Source organism: Aethalodelphis obliquidens, unplaced genomic scaffold (assembly GCF_003676395.1).
Source record: "Aethalodelphis obliquidens isolate GAN/ISIS:26980383/991018 unplaced genomic scaffold, ASM367639v1 scaffold28, whole genome shotgun sequence".
Taxonomy (NCBI): domain Eukaryota; kingdom Metazoa; phylum Chordata; class Mammalia; order Artiodactyla; family Delphinidae; genus Aethalodelphis; species Aethalodelphis obliquidens.
This window is the reverse complement of record NW_020837972.1, coordinates 17,692,720-17,709,125: the sequence shown is the minus strand read 5'-3', so window position 1 is coordinate 17,709,125 and position 16,406 is coordinate 17,692,720. Positions and strand designations below refer to the sequence as shown.

Here is a 16,406-nt window from a genome sequence, read left to right as displayed (position 1 = left end):
ACGGAGCCGCGGGGCGCAGCCGGCCGGGCCGGGGCCGCGGGGCCGGGGCCTCCCGGGCGGCGTGAGGCGGCGGCGGCCCAGCGCTGCCGAAGAGGACGAAGCCGCGCCGCGCGGAGCGGGGTGAGTGTTTCGGCGGCCCGGCCGGAAGGCGGCGCGGCCGGGCCCCCTCCTCTGGCCCGCGCGGAGCCCCCGGGGAGGGGACGGGGTGGGGGCGGGCGCGGGGTGGGGACCCCGGCCGGGCGGCGTCTCCCGGAGGCCCAGGCCCGCCCGCCCGCCCGCCTGTCCGCCGGCCCGCGCGCTCGGCGGGAGGGAAAAGTAGGAGACCCGTGCCCCGCCGCCCCGCTCGTGGGGGAGGGTCTGGCGCGCGGGGATCCCGGGCTCAGGAAATCGCCCCCAGCCCGGCCCCCGGGAGGCGCTGGCCCTCGGGATTCAGGGGGTCCCCCGACGCTAATGCCTAATTTCCGTCGGTTCCGGCTGGGGCGCGGAGGACTCCCCTCCCCCAGTGACAAGTGTCAACGGCGGCCAAGGGGCAGGTGTGTGTGCAGTGCTGGGAAGGGGCCGGGAGGAAGTGGTGGCCAAAGCCCTCGGTCTAGCCTTCTGGGCTTCCCGCCTCCACCTGGACAGCCCTCCAGCGCTGGCCTGGCTGGGTGGGTGTCCGGGGCCTGAGCCCGGGGTGCGGCCCTCAGAGAGGGGGCCAGGACTGGGAAGAAGTGCTGCCGGTGTCCCCCTCGTTGGAGGAAAATCTGGCCCCTCTCCATCCCGTGAGTCTCCCTTTGCTGTTGCAACCTGAGGGGCCGGCGCTGTCTCAGAGCGGCGAGCTTCCTCCCTACCCGCCTCAGCCTTGCTTGTCAGGGGCAGGCAGGGCTGATGGGGAACTTGGGGAGAGGGAAACGCTAGTGCCCGCCTCCGCCATAACGTGTAGCTAATTCCGCCGGGAAACCTCAAGTGGACATTCTGAATAAATAGAGTGTGTTTGCTAGGCAAATGTCATTTCAAGGCAAATCTTTAGCTCTGTCCCTCTTCAACGCATTTGCTGCCCCTGCGTAAATTCCAAATTCCTCATCCTACACTCCTCTCCCTGCCTCTAAATAGGGACTGGGGCAGTTCTCCAAAGTCTCAGGCCTCCTTGCGTCCTTCCCTTCAGAATCAGGGTTCTTCAAAGGGGACCTCCTCTGGGCATCTTTCTCGGTCCCCTCCTAGCTCTCTCCCCAGCCGCTACCTGGGAGCCACTGGGGCTATAGGCTAGAGCCCCCCGCCTCCTTTCTGAGGGGAATGTGGTAGATGCTCCCCGTCATCTGAATCTCCCTTGCGGCCAAGCCCCCAGCGTGACTCATCTCTGCTCTGAACTCCCACTGCACCTTATCTGTGTCTCTTGTGTGACTCTTATCACCGCCTGCCGTATTTTATAGTTACTTTTGGGCCTGGCTTATCTCCCTGGCTGGATTGTGAGCTCCTGGAGGATGGAGGACAGGGGTGGAGTTTGATTCATCCCTGGTCCCCCGCCCTGGGTCAGCACCCTGTGCACCGTCAGCGTCAGTATCTGGATGCACTAGAAGCCCCCTCCCCAGCTTGCCTCTGGGGACCTAGTTTATCTGACTCCTGGACGGTCCCTGTTAAATTCTTCTTCTTCTTCTGTGATCGGAGGAGATTCCCAGCCCTCTCCCTTTGCAGAGAGAAACACAGTGAGTTAGGAAGGGCTGTTTTTCTTATAGGGAGGGACTTGCCAGATGACTAGGACAGTACATGCTCTGCTATGACGATGGCCCGGCACAGACTCTGGGCTCTCTGGGCATTGGGTGTGGAATGGGCTTCTCTCTTTGGCCTTCTGCACTCGCCGTGCAGGGGATGCAGCAGAGTAACTGAGCTGTGGGGGTCAAGGCTCCAGGTCTGGCCGTCCCATAAGGTCGTACGAGCTTCACCGAGTCACTTGGTTTCTCTTGATCTTGGTTGGTCCTTCCTTATGGAATCTGAAAGAAAATTCCTCTGCTTGTATGAGGCCCTGTAGGATTTGGGCCTTGCGTCCTCTGCCTTAATGACTGTTGGTTACCGAGACCCAGGCTTGTTGTCTTCATTGACCTTCCCAGGTGGAGTCCATCACCTCCACCTTTGTGCCACCCTAATGTAACTTAGGCAGCACGGCAGTTACATGTTACTCTCTGCCTCCCTGCCAGACTGAGCTCCTGTGGGGTCAGCGCCGAATCTCATTTCTCTGCATCCCCCATGCCTGGCACATGGGAGGCTCTAGGTGAAACGTCTGTGGGATAAATGGTGAGGAGGTAAGAGCCCTTGTCCCAAGTGGACTGTACATCCTCTCTCACTGGGGCCCAGCTTTGCCTTCCTCCATATCTAGAGGCCTCTTTTAAAACCAGGCAGATGTTCTCTTAACCATCCCATCCCGTTAAGGCTTTCCAGCTTGGTCCCTGAGAAGAGCCAGTCGTGGAGAATGTACAGTTCATTTGTAGAGATTAGAAGAGGAAACTTCTGGTGATGGATTTCCCTGGTGGCGCAGTGGTTAAGAATCTGCCTGCCAATGCAGGGGCACGGGTTCGATCCCTGCTCTGGAAAGATCTCACATGCTGTGGAGCAACTAAGCCCATGCGCCACAACTACTGAGCCTGCGCTCTAGAGCCCGCGAGCCAAAACTACTGAAGCCCGCGTGCCTAGAGCCCGTGCTCTGCAACAAGAGAAGCCACTGCAATGAGAAGCCCACGCATCGCAATGAAGAGTAGCCCCCGCTCGCCACAACTAGAGAAAGGCTGCGCACAGTAACAAAGACCCAACGCAGCCAAAAATAAATAAATAAATTTATTTTTAAAAAAAAAAAAAAGAAGAGGAACTTCTGGTGCTTCATGATCGCTGCCTTGCTGCTTTTGGAGAAGACAGCGGGGGGTGGGGGCGGGCATGTGCTCTGTCATGGAAGGACAGTGATCTCACGCCTGCGTCCTCAGCCATGGGCAGGAGACGTGGTCAGCCTTGCAGACAGCCCTCCTGAAACCTGCTCACCAGGACCCCCTGCCACTAAGTGGTCTTCAAATAGCTTCCCTGTAGGTCCTTCCGTCAATGTTTATTAGGCTTTCACTGGGTACCCGGGATGTGATCACATAGAGCCATGGCGGCCACGGCAAATCGTCGTCTGGCTTTGCTCTAAAACCAGGGCTAACCGTAACGTGGGGCGTTGCCCCCTCTCTGCTCAAGTCTTACAGAGTCTCGTATGAAAAATTTCTTTTAGAATGTACGGCCAGGCAAGATTTGCCTCCCCTGTGGGCGGGGAATGTAGGTTGCTTCTTCCTTTGATAACGAGAAGGAAGGTGGAGCAGGAAAACAGGCATGGTTTGTGTGCTGCGCGCACACAGCGTGTGCGAGGCTTCCCCACGAGCCCTGCGCGTTCGATGGTGTTCTTCCTCCATTTTCCCAGAGAAAGAAGTCAACTGATTTGCCCTAAGGCACTCCGGGTTTGTACCCAGTTCTGCCAGACTCTTCCCGTTCCACCTACACTGTCTTTCCAACTGATTATGGTCACCTCCTCTTCCCTGGCTTCCAGGATGCTGGGAGCACAATGCTATATTTTCATGTAGTGACTGTATTCACTTACCCTTGTGGTCAACGTACTTATTTCTACTTTACCGTCTGTCTATGTGCACGTATATATGTAAGTGTAAATCTATCTGTATTCTTTATAACTCATCACAAAAGGTTTCTGGAAAACTGGACAGATAAGAGTTGAATACAGTACGTAACATTGCACCTAAAGCTGTGGTTAGGGAGATGCGTCCCACGGGTAACACCGGGCATGTGAGATAAGTGTTGCTTAAACAGCAGACAGGCTTCAGAGGAGGAGACACCCTTTCTGGGTAAGGCGGTCAGGGTTGACTTCCTGGAAGAGGTGGGATTTGAAGGAGGCCTTGAAGAATGGGTGGAGTTTTGATAGTCAGGGCACCTGGAAAGGTGTGTAGGATTTAGAGTCAAATTTGTGGTTTTCACCACGGCCCTACCGGAAAAGGTTCCTGCGTGAAAGGAGAGAATCGGCCTGGAGGGAAAGTGGGGAGCCTGGTGGTGCCTTTTCAAGTCTTCTCCAGCCTTGCTGGAGGGTCTGGGAACACTGGAGCTGGGAGGGCTGTACCCCATTAAGGATGAGAGGGTGAGGCTGACAGAAGAGCAGTGACTTGCCCAAGGCCTGTCCTGCAGCCTGGAACCCAGGTCCCTAATTACCAGCTTGGTGCTGGCTCTTTATACTGGCGAAGTTGAAGTCGGACAGCAGCCCTGTACATCAGCCCTTTCTTCCTGTCAAACGGGTACAGGGGTACCGTCTTCCTCACTCCCAGCCCAGCAAACACCAAGAAAAACCCCTGCTAAGCCTTTATGACCAAAGGCAGAAAGAGCACTGTTGGGGAGGAGAGCTGGCATTGTGGTCCAGGCTCTGCGCTCCCAGTTCAGCGGGCCCGGATTCCATCCCTGGTCAGGGAGCTAGATCCCTCATGCAGCAACTAAAGATCCCACATGCTGCAACTAAGACCTGGCACCGCCAAATAAGTAAGTATTAAAAAAACAAACGTAGAGACGTGGATGGATCTAGAGACTGTCATACGGAGTGAAATAAGTCAGAAAGAGAAAAACAAATATCGTATATTAACGCATATATGTGGAACCTAGAAAAATGGTACAGGTGAACCGGTTTGCAGGGCAGAAGTAGAGACACAGATGTCGAGAACAAACGTATGGACACCAAGGGGGGAAAGTGGCAGGGGAGGTGGTGGTGGTGCTGGCATGAATTGGGAGATTGGGATTGACATATATACATAAATATGTATAAAATAGATAACTGATAAGAACCTGCTGTATAAAAAAAAAAATGCAAAAATTCAAAAAAAGTAAAATAAAATTGCTTTAATCGTTTAAAAACAAACAAAAAATATAGTTACCGTTGAAATAAAGTGCGTCAGAATAATAATTAAATTTGAAAAAAACACAAAAACACAAAAAACTGCCCTTGCCAGAGGACAGAAACAAAATGAACCAACAGGCAGGATTCCAGCAACAGACAAATCAAACCCAAGCAAGAGCTTTGGGGAAGAGCATCAGGAAAGCGGTTTCACACCCTCTCCTTGCTGAAGCCCCGAAGCCCCGAGGTCCCGCTTCCCTCTTGTGGGAAGGTGTTGGGAGTTGGGAGTGCAGGGGAAAGGCAGAGAGTTATGGAAAGAAGCCGCAGGACTCGGGGACCCCGAGGCTGATTTCCATCTCGAGTGATGCTAATAGTCAGCTGCAGGAGCGATGGCCTCACAGAGCGGAAGCCCTCGAGTATGACACATCCTAGGTCACGTGTGCACACAGTCGAGGCCCATTCCTGGCAGTTCTGTCAAGGGCCCTGAACCACTGCTCTTAGGGGAAATGCAGAGTTAGGTTCCCGCCAGCCTCTGGTCACAACGTATTTGTCCTCCGATCAATACATAACCCTCTTATGTGTGTTTCTCTTTAAAGATGCCTTATTTATTATATGTTACTGATTCATTAATTGAACTCAGCCAACAGCACTATCACTCCCGCCTGAGCGAAGCTCGTCTAACACCCGAGTTTCCTCCATAAGGTACATCACAGCCTTCTCGGCTCTGAGCAGCTCTGAGCACCAGGCAGTGCTTCAGCTTCATGCTCAGGGCCGTGTTAAATCACTAACAAAAAAAGCACAAAAGTGTGAAAACTGTGGCAGTACATGGACCACGGAAAGGACACTTGTTGACAGTTTGAACTGAAACAGGAGGCAGAGGCCACCTTGTTTTACCTGTGCTGCACGTTGGGCGTTGGGTGACTCAGTTTCCCCCCCCCCCCCCACCCCGTGCGTGTCTGCAAATGACCTCGTAAGCGCGGCGATCGTCAGTTTCTGGGTTACAAGTAAACTGTAGCAAGTGGGCGGATTCGTAAATACGGGAATCCGTGAATAATGAGTAAGGACAGTTTATACAAAGTGGTCCACAACACAGCATTCCGGCGAGATAAGGAGGGACTGTTGCCACATTTTACAGAAAGGAAACAGGCTCAGAGAGGTTAGTGACTTGTTGGAGTTTGCACAGGTGGCTGGGGCCGAGCCAAGACGTGCACCCACTCCTGGCTGATCCCAAGTGTGGTTCTTTCCTCTCAGCTCCTGCAGCGTTCGCGATGAGATTCTTTCCTCCTCGTGCTACCCCCCCACCCCCACCGCAATGACCCATCTGCCGTCTTTGTCACTGTGTTTACCCCCATGGTAACTCCAGTGTACAGAACGGGGCCCCTCGTGGACGCTCAGTAATTACTTGGTGAATGAAGGCCAGGGCCGCAGTGTCTTGGGTTTGCTCTGTCTCGGGTGCCAGAGGAAGGAGAAATATCCGGGCATAGGCTCCCCACCTCGCCCTCCTATATCCCTTCCAGAAGGGCACCCATCTCCCCTTTCCACAGGAGGTCCCGTGTTCTCGTATACAAGGGGGTGTCGGCAGCCCCACGTCTAACAGAACTAACTGGTCTTTGCTGGGAGGCGCCAAGGGCAGCCCTTCGCCCAGAGGAATGATCCTTTTTTTTTTAAGCTTTTACCATTTAAAAAATACATATATATTTATTTATTTGGCTGCACCGGGTCTTAGTTGCGACACGCAGATCTTTGTTGCCGTGTGCAAGATCTTCCTTGTGGCATGCAGGGTCTTTAGTTGCAGCCTGCGGGATCTAGTTCCCTGACCTGGGATCAAACCCCAGCCCCCTGCATTGGGAACTGGAGTCTTAACTCCTGGACCACCAGGGAAGTCCCAGAAATGATTCTCTTGAGGCATTTCAGGCCAGCATGGGGCTTCCCGGGTTCCCAACCCTCAAATCCTGGCTTTCTTACTCCTTCTTAGTCCTGGAAACCTTTCCAAAAATGTTCTGCCTCGTGTGCCCTGTGAAGAGTTGGTACATAAGTAATAGGGATTATTGCTCTTTCTTCTCTCCCAGGTTCTTTATTTCCCTTTTTGGAAATGGTTCCCCGCGAAGGATGGAATTTTCTCTCTCTGCAGCTGGGGGGCTTTCCCCCAGGTCTCTGTAGGGTCTGGCTGACTCATCGGCTGTGCTGTGGAGCAGGGCGAGAGCTCTCTCCCGCTGCTGCCCTGCTGGACTGAGTCAGGCCCTGCAGCCTCCTGGCCTCACCTGGCCATGGTCCACGAAGGAGTCAGGCCCCAGGGAGCGCCCACCAGGCGCCAGGGCCCTGCGTGAGGCGGGTGGAGGGAGGGCTACTCCGTGGGGGCTGCCAGCTGTCCCTCTGCTATCTCTTTACAGACCCTTGAAAACCCACCTTGAAGGGTTGGGGTCAGGGGCTAGGCATCGGGGTAGAAATAGGCGGCCATTCCCATTTCCAACAGGGAACAGCTTCCATCCGGGCGCGGGGCTGCCGGGGAGGCAGGGCTTCCCGCAGATGGGGAGGCGCGCTCGAGGCCGGTTTATCGCTGGCTGGTCCATTGCTCTCTTCTGTCCTGCTGGGCACTTTGTGAGAGTTGACTTTTCACTTGCGGGTTTTTTCTTTTTTTTTTTTTCCATAAGAGGGAGAGATACCAGACATTTTCTGCAATTAGAATTTTTCCCTCTTGGGTAATCACAATGGACAAAAAGCATTTAAGTCTTTTGAAAACCACACGGAAGCAGGAGCCCGGGGACCGTTCAGTTGGCAGGGACGGCCAGCCATGGAGGCAGTTCGGGGCTCTTGCATAAGGAAACAGCGATTTCACATTTATTTGGGGTTTGCTTCTTAAAGCATATTTCAGTTAGTTCATCAGTGCTGTGCATCTGACAGGCCACACGTTCATTGTGGTTGAGCCATCTGGGAGGTGGGAGGCCTGCAGCCTTCCCCATGGCAGTCGGGTAACTACCAGTTTGAAGGAAATTTGTTTGATGTGTTTAAGAACCCAACACTAAAACACCATTAATAACAAAAGCTTCAAGAGTTCTGAAAGCATTCCCCCTTGTTGAGCCATCAAATGGACATGCATAACTTAAGGCCTCATTTCTTCCCCTACTCCTGTGACATTTTCCAACCCAGTGAAGCAGAGTTCTGAGGTGGCTTGTTTCATTGGTCCAGAGCACGATTTGCACTAACCTGGTGTGGAAAGGGGGCCACGCAGCCTGGGCATTGGCTGCTAGGAGTAGCAAGGGAGGTGGTGAACAGATCCCCACATCAGTATTCAGCTGAGCTCCCAAGCTGCTCGTTTCATTTCGGGTCCCAGCCTCACTCGGGTGACTCACCGAGCATCGTGAGGTCATGGTGACGCATGCTGACCAGCGCGTCTGCTCTGCACTCCTTGGGTACCAAGGTTTAGAGCACCAGTTACACCCATTTCTCTCTCTTTTTACCTCTGTTATTTCTCCTGGCAAACTGTGCCCTTTCCTGAGGAATGTTCTGTCTGACTTTCCAGCAGGGAGAAAAAGAGGAATTCAGCATCTTAGGAGAATAGGGGAGCCGGAAGGAGCGTGGGAAAAAACCAAGTCCAAGGGTTTGACCTTTCAGGAGGCATGACTTTCCGTTTCCCTGAAACCTTACCACCCCAGGCTGGGCGTGGAGCAGGATTGAGACTCACCACATGGTTGTAAACTGGAGGCCGGCTTGTGAAATCTGGGATGTTCGGTTCACTCAGGTTTGTCCTGGTGGCCTGGGAGCTGCAGGACTGGTGTTTGGAGGGTTTAGGCTGATAGTGGTACCCATCCTGTACCCAACCAGATTGATGCTTCATGATAGACTTTTCTGAATACTGAGATTCCTGCCCAAGGAGAAGGCGGCAGGCCTTCCCTCTCCAAACCATAGGGATCTCTGGTCTAGCCCAGCTGCTCTGCAGGCGGAGGGACCTTGGCTTCTTTGTCTTTGAGTCCCTGATGCCCAGCATAGTGGCCTGGTGGTGACTCAGGACCTGATGACCATTTGTGGGGAGGCGGTGGCTAGAGGTCCAGAGGCAAAGAGGCCTTTCTCATTCATCCACCTTTTGTGTAACACCCTCCATGGCACGGAGTGCTTCTGCCCGTTGTGCTTCATTTGACACCCAGAAGTGCTGCTGTGCCCACTTTACAGGTGAGGAAACTGAGGCTCAAAGAGGTCATGATTTGGCACTCAGTGCTTTCAGCTGTCGTGTTTCATACACGGGCACACTACAGCTCAGGGAGGTCATGAGTTGGGCCAACCACAGAGGAGGTTACCTGCTGGCCAGGATTCTTGTCCTAATCGGGGTCCTCGATTCTTCAAGTTCACGTTGTCACGTCCATTACATGGCCCCTGCCATGTTGTTACGTTGTTGTTGTTTTTAAAATCCATCAGGGGAAGTCCCTGGTGGCCCAGTGGTTAGGACTCTGCACGTTCAGTGCTGGGGGCCCGGGTTTGATCCCTGGTCTGGGAACTAAGATCCCACAAGCCACGCGGTGTGGCGAAAAAGAAAAAAAAAAAAAAAATCCGTCAGTATTTCCTGATCTAGTTCGGTCTGAGCAGTGCCCAGAAGCTTTCAGTTTGGGTTTGTGTGAGTTTTTTGTTGCTTTTCTTTTTTTCCAGAGAGGAAAACAGAATCTCTCTCCTTTTGTTCTGTAGCTTTTGCTCTCCAAAGAGGCCAAAAGGCACCATGGATTTAGAGCAGGATTAGATTCCCCAAGATAGGGTTGCACGCTCTGGGGTCACGGCCACGTACCTGAGTTGGAGCCCCCATTGGGATCCTGTTGTCAAGTCTTGTAGCCACACGCCTAGGAGGCTGTGGTCAGAGGCTCCACCAACTGTGTGTCTTTGAGGTCTTGGGAAGTGGTGCCTTTTCCTTCCCTCAGGTCAGAGCTGCTTTCAGACTGGCTGAGTTAGGAACCCCGTATATGGGGGTGGGACAGGCATGTTTTTAAAAGGGCACAGTTCAGAGTGGGCTGGGGCTTGTCCATGAGGGTGGGCCCTGCTCACCACCCACTCTGGGTTCTCAGCTGGGGCTGGGTCAGTTTGCTCTGGCTTGTCCCCCTCTTCCTGCCCCACTTCTGACCTTCTCCTTGCTCGTTAGAGAAAGAGCAGGGACCCAAAGTGGCCTGGTCAGGACGCAGCGGCAGGTGGGGCAGGAGGTGGAGGCCAACGCTTTGTCTCTCCCACCTGCACCGCAGGTGGCTGCCTTGCGATGTCCTCTGAGCTGGGAGGGCTGAAGGGCCTGTGGCCGCCAGGCGGAGAAGAGACACAGGTGGGTCCCTGTGGGAGCCTCTGGCTCAGGCCGGGGTCCCTTCAGCAAGAGTTAGAGGGTCTGCTTTTCCCTGGGGCTCCCCACACTGTATGAGCCACTCCCTGGACTGTTGTTATCTTGGTGTAGCTCCCGGGGCCCAGGCGTCCCAGCTGGGCCGGGCGGGGGCTCCCAGGGACAGGGCCGAGTTATACCTTTTTGGCTTCCTCGGAGCACCTTGCCTTGTTCCGAGCTTGGAAGAGGGCTTAATGAAGCCTCTGACGAAGAAAAACTTGGGGAAGGTGGTCTGGCCCACCTGTTCTCCCAGGAGGCTGCCTTCCAGATTTCTCCTGCTCTCACTAGAATCCTAACCTGCTCGGAAGGACACACACCCAGAAGGATTCCAATCCCCTGGCTGTGCTCACACCTGGACGCAGAGGGAAAATGGAGGTCCCAGTGTGTGCAGTGCACGGAAGGGGCAGGAAGGGCCGCTGGACAGATGCCCAGCAGAAAAAGAGGGCACCGGGTGAGGCTTTGGATGCAGGAGGAGAGAAGGCCAGAGAACGGGAGAGTTTCTTTCCTTTCCTTCTTTTTTTTAAAATTGAAGTGAAATTCATGTAACATAGAACTGACCATTTCTAAATGTGCAATTCAGTGTCATACAGTGCATTCACAATGCTGTGCGGCCACCACCTCTGTCTAATTCTAGAGCATCCTCACCACCCCGAAAGGAAACCCCAGGCCCGTTAGCAATCGTCCTCCATTCTCTCTCCTCCCCTGGCCCTTGGCCAGCACTGATCTACTCTCTGTCTCTATAGATTTACCTATTCTGGACATTTCACATAAATGGAATCGTACAACGTGTGACCTTTGGTGTCTGGCTTCTTTCATGTAACAAAATGTTTTCGAGGTTTATCCATGTTGTAGCGTGTATCAGTGCTTCATTCTTTTTCTTGAGTGGTAAAATACACATAACATCACATTTACCATCGTAACCACTTTTCAGCATACAGTTCAGTGACATTAAGTACATTCACATCGTCGTGCAACCATCCCTGCCTTCCGTGTCCAGAACTTCTTCATCTTCCCAAACTGAAGTTTTGTCCCCATTAAACAACAACTTCCCATTTCCTCTTCCCTCCAGCCCCCGGCACCCACCATTCTACCTTCTGTCTCTGTGAATTTGACTCCTCTGGGTACCTCGCATAAGTAGAATCATACAGTGTGTGTCCTTTCACGTCTGGTTTATTTCACTGGGCAGAATGTCCTTCAGGTTCATCCACGCTGTAGCATGTGTTAGAATTTCCTTTCTTTTTGTGGCTGAGTCATATTCCACCATATAGATAGACCACCTTTTGTTTATCTGTTCGTCTGTTGATGGACACTCGGGCCATTTCTGGGCCAGCGAGGTGTTGACTTTGGCTTGCCCCTGGATGGGGAACAGTGAAAGACAGCTGAACTAGGAGGACCTAGGGGTCTGGGAGGCAAGAGCTGTACCATTTCCAAGGTGAATGGCCTTTGATGATCGCACCTTCCTGGGCCTCAGTTTCTGTATCCATCCAACAGGGGCAGCGATGCTCCCTCCCAGGGGAGGATGCAGTGAGAGTCTGGATGAGAGGGTGGTTTTGTGGACTGTCAGTTGCCCTGCACACGTGAGCTGCTGTCTTCCTGGACAGGGATAGCCCTGGTCTTCATCAGTCATAGGCTATGAGGGTGGGGGTGGTGCCTGGCCCTCCACCCTCCTGGGACTCACTTGTGACTTCCACTTGCTGGAAAGTTCCCTCCCTTGCAGAGGTTCCAGAGTCAGCCCCACAAGAAGGTGTGTCCTGCCTCTTAGTGGCCTTCTGAGCACTTGCTGACCCCCAGCTGATAGTAGTAGGGGAGCTGGGGACACATGGTTCCCTGCAGCACTGCCTCCTGGGCCCCCTCCTTGGAGCTCCAAGAAATCGAAGCCAGGAGGATGACATTGGCAGCCTCCTGGGGTGGCTGAGTCAGAGCAGAAAGTCAGACTGGAATTCACTAAGTCACACTTGCCTTCATTAGGCTAATTAACTTTCCATGTGAATTAGCTCTGTGAGCTGATTTAGGAAATCCATTACCGGGCCGGGCCAGTTCCATGTGCAGTGGTGCCTAGGAGGCTGTGCCCTGCAGTTCCATATCCACCAATTAAGGCTGCTGAATTATTAACTTAGGGCTGCCTGACTAATGAGGAGTTGCACTTGTTGTGTGCTATTTGAGAATTTTAAGGCCGTTTAAAATTAGCCGTAATATAGTTAATAATCATACTAGGAATCATACGTTGTGATCCGTGTTATAGATTATTCGGAAGATAAGCTGAGGCTGGGGGTTGATTTGTGGAAGGTCATGTAGATGGAGAGTGGGGCGGGGGGCATTCAGTGTGTGCAAAGTGCTGGCTAGTACGGAGAGTTCCCAGCTGATGCACAGCTGGCACCTTGAAAGGCTGCTCTCAGTTGGGATGTCCGTTCACTATTGGGTTCTCAGGTTGGCCCCCCAACAAGAACATGACCCACCGGGCCACTGAATGATTGAGCTCTTGGGGCACTTACTCTCCGCTAGGTCCTCAATGGCCCTCTGCAGTTAACCGCATTGTACAGATGAGAAAACTGAGGCCCAGAGGGGAAAGCTGACTTCCCCAAGGTCACATGGCTGGTAGATTCAAATCCAGGCAGTCTGGCTCTGAAGCTCTCGGCTAAACGGCTACTTTAGACCATTTACCGCACACTGCACCCATTTTGGAGTTAAGTAGGTTTTTCAGAGCCTACCTGGGGAGCTAAGCGTTTTGTAAATCTTCTCTTTTTAAGTGAGGAAACTTAAAAAGCCTTGGTGCCTTTGGAAAAGGAACACTTTGTACTTTCAAGGCTTAAGAGGTGCCTCCGGAGGCCTGCCAGGGACGGGGTGCTTGTGCGTGTGCGGGAACGTTTGTGCCCGGAGGTCAGGGTGCCTTTTGCTTGCTGGCGTGACTCACACGGAGCCGGTTTGTCTGGGAACCCGTGGGTGACGACTGTGGAAAACTCTTTCGTGGGAGCACAGATGGTCTCTCGTTCCTGGTGTCCCAGGTGTGCTGTCCCCTGTTCTCAGGGCGGAGGGGCCTTCCTTGCTGTTTAGGTGTTGGCCACTCAGCATCACCGAGCCCTCCTGCAGCTGGAGCTGAGCAGATGGGGGTTTCAGAAGGTGGAGGCTTTATTTTTAGCCCCACATCTTCTGTGATTCTGTCACTATGGAGATGCCAGCTGGGGGCCCATGAGGCTCCGTGCTTTTCCTGCCGGTGAGGAAAGAGGGTCCTCTTTCTTTTCTGGAACGTGGCCTGGGCTGCTCGGTGGAGACCTCAGTCACTGTGTGTGTGTGTGTGTGTGAGAGAGAGAGAGAGAGACAGAGACAGACAGACAGACAGACAGATGTTGCTGCTGCTGTAGAAGAACTAGCCCTGGGCCCACACCCTGCGTGGAGTCCAGTGTCCACAGCCATCTTGCGCTTTGGCTAAACTGCACAAGAGTCTGAAGGCTCCACTTCAGCTGTGCTGTGTGACCTTGGGCAGGGTTGCCTCATTTCCCTGGGTCTTCATTTCCTCCCCTGAAAATTTGGGATGCTAATTCCTGCCATATACCTGCTTCTCTGGATCTGGTGACATAATTGATTTGGGCAAACTTTGAATCCACAGTGAGGTTCAAGTGCTGGGTGTGTGTGTGTATTTGTGTGTACACTGGTACGTGTGTGTGTGTGTGTGTGTGTCCAGTAATTATTCTGAGGCCAAGGCTGCCCTTAATAGGTCATCTAGAATTTTTTCTGCTCCTCCTTTGTCTTTCTACTTTTTCCTGTATTTTGGCTTCTCCATTCAAAGGCAGAGAAAGAAGAGGTTGAAGGGGAAAGTATTCTAGTCCTGCCCATACATTATCATAAAAGATCTATCAAGGGAGGTTGAAACCACCCCCCTTTCTACCACCTATGTGTCCCCCCTGTAGAGTTTCTGAAAATTCTCTTTCTTCTGTTGCTGTCACAGATTCACAGCCCCGCCTCCTGCGGGAAGTGCACTGGGCTCGTTAGCTCTGTTCCCACAGAGGACAGACCTGAGGCTCAGAGTGGTTAAAGTATTTGACCAGCGTTGCACAGCCATAAGCACCGGTGCTGGAACTGGCATGGAATTCTCTTGACTCCCCAGCCCGTGCTCCTGCAGCTCTGCGCAGAGCGGTGGGCCGGAAGCACACGGACACCAGCGGGCTGTGTCTGGGACTCCTGAGGCACTAGCCTCCTCCTTCTTCTGAAATCTCCGGCTTGGCTATTATCCCAAAGCAGAAAATAACAAGTGTTGACGAGGGTGTGGAGAAATGGGAGTCCTTGCGCCCTGCTGGCGGGAACGTGAAATGGTGCAGCTGCTGTGGAACAGTTTGGTGGGTCCGCAAACGGTTAAGCGCAGTTACTGGAAATTCCCTGGCAGTCCAGGGGTTAGGACTCCGCGCTTCCACTGCTGAGGGTGCGGGTTCCATCCCTGGTCAGGGAACTAAGATCCTGCAAGTGTCCGAGGTGCGGCCAAAAAGAAAAAAAAAAAAACCCACAGGGTTACCAACTGATGAATGGATAACCAGAATGTGGTCTATCCCTACAATATAATATTACTAGCAGTGCTACTCCTGGGTTATTATACTCCAAAACATTGAAAGCAGGGACTCAAACAGGTATTTATACACCTGTGTTCACAGCAGTATTATTCACAATAGCCAGAAGGTGAAAACAACCCAACCTACCAGCTGCTGAATGGATAAACAAAATGGGGTATATCCACACGATAGAACATTACATGGCCACGAAAAGGAATGAAGCCCTGACACAGGCTACCGCACGGATGAACCTCAGAAACAGAATGCTGGGTGAAATAAGCCAGACATGAAAGGACCATACTGTATGATTCCACTTGTGTGAGGTGCCTAGAATAGGCAAAGTCAGAGACAGAAAGGAGAATGGTGCTCACCAGGGACTGGGTGGGGAGGGTGTTAGTGGGGACAGAGCTTGTGTTTGGGGTGATGAAAATGTTCTGGAAATAGCAATAGTGGTTGCACAACACTGGGAATATCATCGATGCCACTGAACTGTACACTTAAAGATGATTAAAATGGGAGACCTCCCTGGCAGTCCAGTGGTTAAGACTGTGTTTGCACTGCAGGGGGCACGGGTTCGATCCCTGGTTGGGGAACTAAGATCCCACATGCCAGAGCTGTGTGGCCAAAAGAAAAAAAAAAAAAAAGATTAAAACGGTACCCAAACAAAGCTCTCAGCCTTGTGCTAGAACCTCAGGTGGGCCTCGGGCTGGACCACACCTTGCTTTTGCATATGAGACGCCCGCACCTGTGGCCTGGCCAAGGCCGCCCAGCTCAGCAGTGAGTCTGCACCCCAGGCTCTCGTGCCCTCTGGGGGACGCACCCTGGCAGCCACTGGCCAGGCCCGATCGCTGTGTGTGAACGACATCTGTCTCTATGGAACGCTTGTGCACCTGATGTCGGGCATGGCCTTTTATGGCTCTCACTCGCTCTCAGGGAGTGGAAAGATAAATACCTTTTCAAAGGCTGGATGGCAACTGCCTGGGGTCCCCACAGCTGCAGAGCGAGTGGGAGATGGGCCTGCCGGGGGCAGGTGCTGCAGCCCCGGGGGAGCTGGGAAGTGTGCCAAAGGATCGCCCACGCCCCGCCCCCCCGTGCAGACAGCCGTGCAGATTTCGAGTGTGATTCTGCCACAGACCTGCTCTCTCTCGGAGCTGCTGTGTCCTCACCTGTCTTCTGGCTGACCCTGATGTTTAAAGGACAATGTGTGTGCAAGTGCCTAGTGTGGTACCTGATGCCTCGTGGCTTAATGAAGCTCGGGTTCCTGTGTCTGGCCCGGGGAGGTACTGCGACGCTCGGTCACAGGCTGTGGGCGGCGTGGTGGCTGCGAGGACGAGGCCTGTTGATTGGGGCGGGGGAGGATGATGTGATTTGAGGGGTTCCAGGCCAAACACTGCCTCTGCCTCCCAGGGCCCCCTGTTCCGTGGGGAAAGCCCTGGGGCTCCTAACCCAGGGCTGTGTAACCAAGCACCACAAACTGGGTGGCTTAAAACGATAGGAATTATTCTTTCTCAGTCCAGGAGACCCCAAGTCCAGATTTAGGATTGGTTCCTCTGTGGGCGTGGGGGGAGAATCTGTCCCATCCCTTGCTCCCAGCTTCTGGTGGCGGCCGGGCATCCTCAGTGTTACTTGGCGTATAGCTGCATCCCTC

At 53.4% G+C, this 16,406-nt stretch overlaps 1 protein-coding gene across 4 annotated transcripts in view; it reads left to right on the top strand.

Moving 5' to 3' along the window:
* Nucleotides 1–7: 7 nt before the first annotated feature.
* The window catches only part of PITPNM2 (phosphatidylinositol transfer protein membrane associated 2), a 144,448-nt gene continuing 128,049 nt past the window's right edge, over nucleotides 8–16,406 (top strand). For all 4 annotated transcript variants that reach the window (XM_027124958.1, XM_027124952.1, XM_027124957.1 and 1 more), the window contains exon 1: nucleotides 8–120. The gene's annotated coding sequence lies outside the window, so the exon portion shown is untranslated. The remainder of the gene's footprint in view (nucleotides 121–16,406) is intronic.